Here is an 11636-nt window from a genome sequence, read left to right as displayed (position 1 = left end):
AGTCCCACCATCCACCAGTGACACCTAGCAGCATGTAGTGGCTACCCAGCAGAATGGAATGATGAACCTCTAGGTGCAGTTAACATGTGATACAGTCCTACTATCGTGGATCCCTACAGGACGGAGGTCATGGACAACTCGTCAAACCCCATCGTCTGTCATATGTCAAGATTTATTCGACTTGAGTTCGATAGTGGAAAACTCTTTCTCCACTTTACTGCCCTGGCCAAGGTCTTAGAACTCAGTCTAACAAATCACATAGGATCACTCCTCTTCTATCAAGGTCGATAGATTCCTTATAGGTGCATACCCTACTCCTACAGTGAACCTACTGCAGCCAATCTACACTGCATGGACCCATATGGCTAGAGACCATGTATGTGTGCAGTCAAACTACAATAACCTCACTGTGAGTAGCCGAAGCACCGCAGGTCAAAGGACCAGTCACACTACTGCAACATCAAGCAAGTCACTGACGAGTGGATAGACATCCAAGTGACTTCTTGTCTTGGTCACGCTCAGTACCCTTGTTCTCTAACAAGCACCTGCACTATCACTTCAGTGTCCCTACACTGTGGACTCAAGTCTCGTCCATCCAGAAGGAAAGTGATCTGTGCACTGATCGGATCGATCACCGTCCTCGTGATGATCCATTGATCAGGAGCATTTAGAAATTAATCATCAATGATACATGGCTCAAATTCTCAACTCTTGAGAATATGTATCATCATCTTATTAATTTCTTGGACGATTCATAGACACATAAACAATATGAATGAAAAAGATGCCTTTTATTTATTCAATAATAAATAGTCAAGTACAAAATTATGTCCCTAGAATCAACAATGTGTCAGCCAAATTGGCTTCTAGGGCATACATCTAACAATCTCCCACTTGCACTAAAGCCAATTGGTCATATATCTTAGGCCCATCTTCTCAAGGTGGGCTTCAGTCTTTTGCTGACTCAGCTGCTTAGTGAAAGGGTCTGCCACGTTATCCGCGGAGTCTACTCTCTGCACCTCTACATATTTCTTCTCCACATAGTCGCGTATGAGGTGAAAGCGCCGCTCTATATGCTTAGACTTCTGATGAGACCTTGGCTCCTTAGCAAGGGCTATGGCGCCATTGTTATCGCAGTAGAGTGTTATGGCATCTGATGTCATCACATCCAGCTCTGCAATGAATTTCTTGAACCAGAAGCCTTCCTTAGCAGCTTCAGAGGCGGCGATGTATTCGGCTTCCATAGTAGAATCAGCAATGATCGGTTGTTTAGAACTCTTCCAATTCACCGTACCACCATTGCACAAGAACACGTATCCAGATGTTGACTTCCTGTCATCGACATCAGTCATGAAGTCTGAATCTGTGTACCCTTCTACCTTTAACTCTGATGATCCTCCAAAAACCAAGAATAAATCTTTAGTTCTTCTCAAGTACTTAAGAATATTCTTCACAGCTGTCCAGTGTTCTTCACCTGGATTCGACTGATATCTGCTTGTGACACTCACAGCAAGAGCTATATCAGGTCGTGTACATAGCATGGCATACATGAGGCTTCCTATTGCCGATGCATAAGGAATCTTGCTCATGCGTTGAATCTCCTCAGATGTGTTGGGGCACATCTTCTTGGAGAGATGAATTCCATGCCTTAGGGGTAAGAGACCCCTCTTGGAGTTTTCCATGCTGAACCTCTTCAGCACCTCCTCTATGTACATCTTCTGTGAAAGGCCAAGCATCCTTTTAGATCTATCTCTATAGACCTTTATTCCCAAAATATAGGATGCTTCCCCAAGGTCTTTCATGGAGAATTCTTTTGACAACCAGACCTTGACCGAGGTTAGCATGGGAATATCATTCCCAATCAGGAGAATGTCATCTACGTACAGTACGAGAAAAACGACAGCACTCCCACTAACCTTTTTATGAACACATGGTTCCTCTTCGTTTTTGATGAAATCAAACGTTTTGATTGCATCATCGAAACGAGTGTTCCAACTCCGAGAGGCTTGCTTTAGTCCATAGATGGACCTTTGCAGCTTGCAGACCTTGTGATCTCCATCACTGGAAGTGAAACCCAAAGGCTGTTCCATATAGATATCTTCATCAAGATATCCATTCAGGAAAGCAGTTTTCACATCCATCTGCCAGATTTCATAATCATGAAATGCTGCAATGGCAAGCAATGTTCGGATGGATTTTAGCATGGCTACAGGTGAAAAGGTCTCCTGATAGTCAATGCCTTCGCGCTGACTATACCCTTTCGCCACAAGCCTTGCCTTATAGGTCTCTACCTCTCCATCCGAACCTATCTTCCTTTTGTAGATCCATTTGCATCCAATAGGTACAATACTTTCTGGTGGATCTACTAAGGTCCAGACTTGGTTGAAATGCATGGAGTCTATCTCCGACTTCATAGCTTCCAGCCATTTCTCGGAATCGATATCAGATATCGCCTCGTTGTAGGTTTTGGGATCCTGTATGTGATCCCTATCTCCCACTAGGAACATTTCCTCGGTATCCTCTTCTAGTATACCTAAGTATCTATCGGGAGGATGGGAGACCCTACTAGATCTACGAGGTGGTTGAGGGACATCGTGTACTGGCTCTTTATGAATGGGTTCTATAGGATCCATGACTCGTTGCTTTTCAGAGACTTTCTCTTCAAGCTCAATTTTCCTCCCACTGCCTCTATCAAGGATAAACTGATTTTCCAAGAAGATGGCATGACGGCTCACAAACACATTGTGATCCTCTGAGATGTAAAAATTGTATCCTAATGACTCTTTAGGATATCCTATAAAACGAGCACTTATGGTCCTAGCCTCTAACTTGTCCGCCTGTAGTCGCTTGACGTGGGCCGGACATCCCCAAATCTTGAGATGACCCAGACTTGGTTTCTTACCATGCCATATCTCATACGGTGTGGTAGGAACGGATTTAGAGGGAACTCTATTCAATAAATAAATCGCTGTGAGTAAGGCATCTCCCCAAAGGAACATAGGTAAATCAGTGAAGCTCATCATGGACCTGACCATATCCAATAGGGTCCGATTCCTCCTCTCTGACACTCCGTTGAGTTGAGGTGTACCCGGAGGTGTCCATTGTGAGACTATGCCGTTTTCTTTGAGATAGTCCCGAAATTCCCCACTAAGGTATTCTCCTCCTCGATCTGATCGAAGAGCCTTAAGAGGTTTTCCAGTTTGTTTTTCTACTTCATTCTTGAACTCTTTGAACTTTTCAAAAGAGTCAGACTTGTGTCTCATAAGATACACATACCCATACCGTGAATAATCATCGGTAAAGGTAATGAAGTATGAATAACGTCCCCTGGCTAGCACATCGAATGGGCCACATACATCTGTATGTACTAGGGTAAGTATTTCGGTGGTCCTCTCCCCATGTCCTACAAAGGGCAGTCTAGCCATCTTTCCTTGAAGACAGGACTCGCAAACTGGATATGACTCGGAAGTCAATGAGCCTAAGAGCCCATCTTTATCCATTTTGTTCATCCTATCTTCTCCAATATGGCCAAGTCTGAGGTGCCACAAATATCTTTGGTTTATCTCATCTCTGGATCTTTTGGATCCTTTGGCACTCACATCTTGCTCGGTAACATTCACAGATACATCCATATGTAAATGATAGAGACTGTCAATCATGAAACCACGTGCGACTATTTTATTTCTTAAATAAATAGAACAGCAGTCTTTGTCAAATGTAAAAACATGACCTTCCTGTGCTAGACATGAAACAGAAATCAAATTTCTGCTAGCAACAGGTACATAATAACAGTCTCTAAGTATTAAACTAAATCCAGACGGTAGTCGCAGATGGTAGGTGCCCACAGCCACAGCAGCAACTTTTGCCCCGTTGCCAACCCGAAGGGTTACCGCACCTTCCGCCAGCCTTCTACTTTCCTTTAGACCCTGCATGGTAGTGCACAAATGAGCACTAGAACCAGAATCTATAACCCAACTAGAAGTAGAAGAAACCGTTAGATTAGTTTCAATTATGAGCAAGTCTATACCTTCCGAAGGTGTGTCACCTTTCTTGTTCTTCAGGCTCTCGAGGTATGAAGGACAGTTTCTCTTCCAGTGGCCTTCGACATTGCAGTGGAAACATTTTCCTTTGTCGTTAGCCCTTTTCTTTTGAACTTCCTTCTTTGGCTTCTTGTCTTTCTTCTGCTTCTTTGCAGGCTTCTTTTTCTTCCAAGTAGACTTTCTCTTGGAACCAGAAGTCAACTCAGCAGCGAGGACATTGCCCCTTGAACCTTTCAAGGCTCCCTCAGCAGTTACCAACATGTTGATTAGTTCAGTCTTAGTGCATTCAATCTTATTCATGTGGTAGTTTACTATAAACTGACCAAATGAATCAGGAAGTGACTGTAGGATCAAATCCACTTGCAATTCCTTGTGCATGTCCATACCGAGCTTCTCAAGCTCCTCTAGGTCCTTGATCATGGTCAGACCGTGATCATGGACAGACTGCCCCTCGCGCATCTTCGCTTTGAAAAGCCTCTTGGACACTTCAAAACGAGCTGTGCGACTTTGCTCACCATACAACTCTTGCAGGTGTGCCAGTATGTCCCTAGCAGTCTTTATATTTTCATGCTGGCATTGGAGTTCATTAGACATAGATGCCATCATATAGCATTTTACTCTAATGTCATCGTCCAGCCACTTTTATGCATCTCACGCTGAACATCAGTGGGACGTGCTGGTAATGTGGGGATATCTGAATCGAGTATGTAGCCTATCTTCTCACAGTCCAAAACTATTTTGAGATTTCTAAGCCAGTCCTTGTAATTGGTTCCGGTCAGTCGGTTGGTCTCAAGAATACGGGTCAAAGGGTTTGAAGCCGACATTGTATCTGCAGAGAGTAAAGATTCTAGTTAGACTTTTGTACTTGATCCTAATCTGTCCTAAGGTCTTTTAGAACAAATATGACTCCCACTATTTTCTCGAATTCCTCACACTCCCCTGGTAGGAAAACGGAAATCCCACACGACTAGGGTTTCTAGTGGGTACTGCGGTCCCACCAATTCACATGCCACCTCACCTAACAGTTATTGGTGACACATAGATGGATGAGTGTACAACTCTTGTACAATGCTTCTCAAGCATGTTGCAGTGCAACTTGGTCTCTAAGCCATGAAGACCTCACCTAACAGTTATTGGTCCCATTTCTTAGTTAAGTCTGACCCACCGTATAACCGTAGGAATAAAGTCGTCATTGGGTCCTCACCTAACAGTTATTGGTGCCCAACCCCACCTTTACCCTACAACATCTCATGTCTATAGAGAGGTCCAGCCCCCCAATGCAACTTGACCACTGTATCCAGCCGAGACAAGTCAACATCAGAAAGGCCTTAGCAGCTCTACTACAGTGGAAGACCTATTGACTTAATATTGGTTAATCAGGTCTTAGTGTTTGCAACTTGAGCCTTTCATAAGAGGTAATTGAACAATTGGCCAGGTAAGCAGGTGGGAGGCTCCCCTTACTCAGAGAGTAAGGTCCTAATTAAGTAACCACCTTTCATGCTTTCCTAGACACCAATTAGATCAATTAATCTAATATGACTTGCTCATGTCGGTTCACTCTCGACTTGATTGAGGAGGTTTTAATTTAGGTCTCAATTTGGTTTGCTACATCACATGTAGACCTATCTACCCGACTCTCATTCACATCACATGCAAACGGCGCATTGCAGGCAGTTATAATCGCGGCAATAATTAAAGCTAAACTTTAACTAGGTGATGATCATGGATTCTAATTAGGTCGTATTACAAGCACATGCACATCAATCGATCAAGTGGTCTTCAACTCTTGAATTGGTTCCAAGCTTCCTTGATTCGATCCTTGATCAACTCTTGATCCCATCGCCATCAACCGCTTAGATCACCTTTCATCTCATGCCTTTGCTTCAACTTGATCGTTGATGTACATCACATCACAGAAATACAACCAGATGTAAAATAAAAATAAAAATAAATTACATCTCCTTTTAGGAGGCACGCAGGCCTCTCAAAACATCAAATAAGATGCATGCAAGCATCTATAAAATTTACATGACATCGCAGATCACATCGCAGGTCATTACATTTGATACCAAAAGGGTTTGAATCCTATGATCATCACCGTATGCTACAATTATAATTTCAGATCTGAAAACTAACTGATTATATCATGACATAGGTCGCTGATCATGCTAATCATGATTCTAAACTTTGTAATCCCATTAACAATGCAATTAGAATCATCTTTTTATCACATAAAAATCAGCATGTAAAAATCAGCACCCCTGAAAAATCTGCATGCAGAATTTTTCAGCATGCATGATCAATCAATTTTCAGATCTAATAAGCCTTTAGATATTTAATTCTTACCTTAATCTACGAAGCCTAGGCTCTGATACCACTGTTGGGAACCCGCCCATGCCGCTGATATTTCAAATTATCAGATGGCAGCGGAATTGGCATGCACGAGTTCGACGTTCATCGCATGAACGCTTGTTTCGAGACCTTTCGTAATTAGGTAGGAATTAAAACTTTTAAAATTATTAGGAAGATCAAATCTTCACCTTGCGCGGGTAGATGATCACCGCAAATCTGAATTCGTGGTTTTGGAAGAGGGTTCGCTTGAAGCCGTTCAAACGTCCGGCCTCTACGGGTATCCACACGAAGCAGGATCCGATCCAAGCTCTCTATCTCACCGGGGTGCTAGCTCCCTTGCAGAGATAGCTTTGATGGCTGATGTCCTCTCTTTCAATCAACTCTTGATTGCACTTGAGAGGAGGAAGAAGAAGGATGAAGAAGAGGAAGAAGATCAAATCCCTTCGCAGCTTTCTTCTCTTCACACGCGCTGAAGCCAAGGAAGAAGACCAAGAGGAGGGAGACGCCTCCTCTTCTTTTCCTCTTGCTGATGGCGGCTGAACCAAGGAGAGATGGAGAGGGGGTGGCCACGTGATGAAGAGGAGAAAGGGTCATCTAGGGCGCCGGCCCTAGTCCTCCTTTAATAAGGATGAAGGGCTCCTACAAGTTAGGAGCCTTGACAACTTTCCAAGAGGGGGCGCCGGCCCCCTCTCTCTTCATGTCGCACCTAATCAAGTGGAGAGGGGCTGATGCCCCTCTTACTTGGTTAGCCTAATCCTCTTCCAAAGAGGATTAGGTCCCTCTTTCATGGTTTAATCCTAATCTAATTAGGATTGGCCAAATTGGGTTTAATCTATGCTAGTCCTAATCCAATTAGGACTTGAATGAACCATGACTCAATTGAACTCTTCAATCCTAATCCAATTAGGAGTCATGTTGATTCATTAGATTAATAATTAATTTAGACTTAAGGAATCCTAATCTAATTAGGATGTATTTAATTTTAGTCCTAATCCAATTAGGACTCTATTTGAATCCGAAGTCCTAATCTAATTAGGATTTCTAGGAATCCTACTCCAAGTAGGAATCCTATTTTAATTCAAAATTCCTAATCTCATTAGGATTGTAGGAATCCTATTCCAGGTAGGAATTCCAATCCTATTACAACTAGGATTCCCACCCCTAATCCAATTAGGACTCTAGGAATCCTACCCGAAGTAGGATTTGTGTTTAAGTCTAATTAATTAATTTCCTTTGTTCCTTCTTCAACTTTTATCAATCAAATTGATTTCTTGTGATTCCTAATCACGATTTCAACCATCGGATCGGTCAATACTTCTAGTGTGTGTGACCCCATAGGTTCTATTCTGACTGGTAGTGAGATATATTGTGATCTCTATCACTATATCATTGAAAACTCCTTTCAATGGGTTGGAACGATTCCAACTCAACTCATTAGGGTTTATCGATCATCAAGATAATCCCTATGAGTCCCACCATCCACCAGTGACACCTAGCAGCATGTAGTGGCTACCCAGCAGAATGGAATGATGAACCTCTAGGTGCAGTTAACATGTGATACAGTCCTACTATCGTGGATCCCTACAGGACGGAGGTCATGGACAACTCGTCAAACCCCATCGTCTGTCATATGTCAAGATTTATTCGACTTGAGTTCGATAGTGGAAAACTCTTTCTCCACTTTACTGCCCTGGCCAAGGTCTTAGAACTCAGTCTAACAAATCACATAGGATCACTCCTCTTCTATCAAGGTCGATAGATTCCTTATAGGTGCATACCCTACTCCTACAGTGAACCTACTGCAGCCAATCTACACTGCATGGACCCATATGGCTAGAGACCATGTATGTGTGCAGTCAAACTACAATAACCTCACTGTGAGTAGCCGAAGCACCGCAGGTCAAAGGACCAGTCACACTACTGCAACATCAAGCAAGTCACTGACGAGTGGATAGACATCCAAGTGACTTCTTGTCTTGGTCACGCTCAGTACCCTTGTTCTCTAACAAGCACCTGCACTATCACTTCAGTGTCCCTACACTGTGGACTCAAGTCTCGTCCATCCAGAAGGAAAGTGATCTGTGCACTGATCGGATCGATCACCGTCCTCGTGATGATCCATTGATCAGGAGCATTTAGAAATTAATCATCAATGATACATGGCTCAAATTCTCAACTCTTGAGAATATGTATCATCATCTTATTAATTTCTTGGACGATTCATAGACACATAAACAATATGAATGAAAAAGATGCCTTTTATTTATTCAATAATAAATAGTCAAGTACAAAATTATGTCCCTAGAATCAACAATGTGTCAGCCAAATTGGCTTCTAGGGCATACATCTAACAAATTCTACCTACAGAATTTTTAAGTTCTTGGAGTGATTGCATTGTATTCTGATTTATCTGAGTCTGCCCTTGCATGAAGGTTTGCAAAGTATCTTCAAGGGATTTCCTATGTGGTGGCACATAAGGAGTAGGAACAGAATTTCCTTGAGATTCATTGGCAGTGGGTCCATGTCTCCAACTAAAGTTAGGATGGTTTCGCCAATTAGGATTATATGTTTCCGGAAATTGTCTTTTATAAGTATTGGTGAAATTTGCTTGATCATGCAACACTTCTTGAAAAGCAGAAATTGTAGGACAATCCTTGGTCACATGTGCATTACTCTCGCAAATTCCACATATACTTTCAACAATAGTTTGTGCTTTTCCTATATTGGTCTTTCTTAATTCCATGGCTTCAACCTTCCTAGTCAGATTAGCAATATTTACATTGACATCATTATCATCTTTAATAAGATATATTCCTCCTTTTGCATTAGATGCTATTTTAGATTTTTCATTTTTATCCGTTGTATCCCAAGCTTGTGCATTTTCTGCTAAAAGATCAAAATAATCCCAGGCTTCATTTGGTTCCTTACTCATGAATTCACCATTGCACATCATTTCTACAAATTGTCTCATATTGGAGGACAAACCATCATAAAAGAAACTAATGACCCTCCAAATTTCATATCCATGATGTGGGCAAGCAAGCAGAAGGTCCTTAAATCTTTCCCAACACTGAAAAAATGTTTCTCCATCTTTTTGTGCAAAGTTCATGATATTTCTTCTAAGTGTATTTGTTTTATGTGTTGGGAAGAATTTCTTTAAAAATTCTCTTGTCATTTCTTGCCAGGTAGCTATGGTCCTAGGCCTTAAGGAGTGTAACCATGACTTAGCTTTTTCCTTTAAAGAAAAAGGAAATAACTTAAGCTTAACTACCTCTTCAGTGACATCATTGAAATGAAGTGTTGAACACACTTCATCAAATTCTTTCAGATGTAAATAGGGACTTTCAGAATCAAGTCCGTGAAACTTTGGGAGTAATTAGATTATTCCTGGTTTCATGTCAAAAGCTCCCGCAGCAGTAGGAATAACCATACAGGATGGGGTACTGGTCCTAGTGGGTTGTAGATAATCACGAAGCGTTCTAATAGGTAAATCATTTTGAAATTCATTATCTTCCTGATTACTATTATTATCTTCCATTGATTAATTGAATTTTGAACAATTAAATTTTTATATTTTGATTCAACTCGAAATAATCTATTCATTTTATCTCTCTCCCACAACAGCATAAACTGAAATATATATATATATATATATATTATTTTATTTTATTATTATTATTTTTTTGGGTTGGTACAAGTACCACCTAAAGAGATCTAAACAAACACACGAACAAAAATTTAATTAAAATTATGCATTAAAACATCACCCAATAATTTCTAATGTTTTCCTAAAAATTCTAGACAGCTCCTAACTGGTTTGAAGAGGACACCTAAGCCTCCAATCCGGTCTAGTAACCTTAGTCGACCAGGTAAGCTCCCAGGTAAGTGGAGGGGTCACGATGCGTGTAGCAAAGGTTCCACTTAAAACCCACTTTCCTCGAACAGAAACTGTCTCCCTTCAATCACTTAGAGAGACAAAGCTTGCTTAGACATCGACCGAACCACAGAGCGAAATTGGTGCAACTTTCAGTGGTCTTCGTCCTATTGAGCTCGAATATCCTTAGGGGCCAACGTCTAGTTGATTTTAATTAGGCTTAGGATATTTATGCACTGGGATGATTTTTGGGCTAAGGACGAGTGATGAAATTCCGATCTTATCTTTTTAATGGGTTCAACCCTTAGATTATTTTATGCAAATGCTTTATACTATATGCAACAATCAAGAAGATTTTTAACATTTTATGTCATGACATTAAATTGCATTTGAATAGTTGATCAAACAAACTAGCTAAATTTTTATTATTTATTTATTTTTTATTTTATTTTATTTTATTTTTTTTAACAAGAGTAAAATTTTAATCTAGGAATTATTAAAATAGGACTAGTATGAACAAAACAAAAAAATTAATTTAAATACTTACGGCCGGAGTTCGTTCACTCCGTAAATCCAAAAATATGATCATGATCTTTCTCGTTACTGGTTCTGCTTTGTGTCGCCCTTGAATCTGAAAAGATTTAAAATTTCAGCCATGTTAAAAATAAAGAAAGATTGAAGAACTAGAAATTAAAGATTAAAATTTGCAGCCTTGTTTTCGTTCGCACGTTGCAAATTTCCGGCAACGGCGCCAAAAACTTGCTACGATTTTAATCTCACTATTTTTTAAAAAGAGAAATTAAATCTAGAATACCCCAAGTATAGGGTGTAGCAAAGTAATATTCTCGGTGAGTCCGAGATCGAATCCACAGGGATTTGACCGTGAACAAAAACTAAAGGCTAAATAATATTCGGATTGATAAAAATATAACTAAGGCATTAGAATTCAGCCTAGCACTTCATCATGCTTTTCTTAAAATCATCTATTATCTCAGTTAGATCTGAGTGAAGACCTAACCAAAAAGTGGAGCAGTGAAAATACTAATTAAAAAATAGATTTAGTTTTATGGGCAGCATTACAGTAATTCTATTTTAAACTACAGGAATTTCTAAGCATCTGTTATACCCGGAAGAAATAACAAATCAAAAAAAAAATATAAGTTTGAAATAATTTCTATAAATTTACTGCATCATAAATCAAATCAAAAACATTAAAATCCCATTGATGATTAAATGAAATACATGAAGAAAATGCTAGGCTTTTTCCTAGCCTTAGCTAAAAGAGATTTAGCTATCCATATGAGATGCAAGCATTTTTTTCCCCTCTTTTTTTCTTTTCTTCTCTTAAGAAAACAGAGTGCTCTGTTTTC

General features: G+C 40.3%; 1 non-coding gene across 1 annotated transcript; it reads left to right on the top strand.

Moving 5' to 3' along the window:
• Positions 1-9412: 9412 nt before the first annotated feature.
• LOC120107994 lies at positions 9413-9519 on the top strand. Its single transcript, XR_005509551.1, has one exon. It is a non-coding gene; the product is annotated as a small nucleolar RNA R71 (small nucleolar RNA).
• The last annotated feature ends 2117 nt before the right edge of the window (positions 9520-11636 follow it).

The sequence above is a fragment of the Phoenix dactylifera genome, unplaced genomic scaffold (genome assembly GCF_009389715.1).
Source record: "Phoenix dactylifera cultivar Barhee BC4 unplaced genomic scaffold, palm_55x_up_171113_PBpolish2nd_filt_p 001114F, whole genome shotgun sequence".
Lineage (NCBI taxonomy): Eukaryota > Viridiplantae > Streptophyta > Magnoliopsida > Arecales > Arecaceae > Phoenix > Phoenix dactylifera.
The sequence above is the reverse complement of the archived record's forward strand: the minus strand, read 5'-3'. Positions and strand labels throughout refer to the sequence as shown.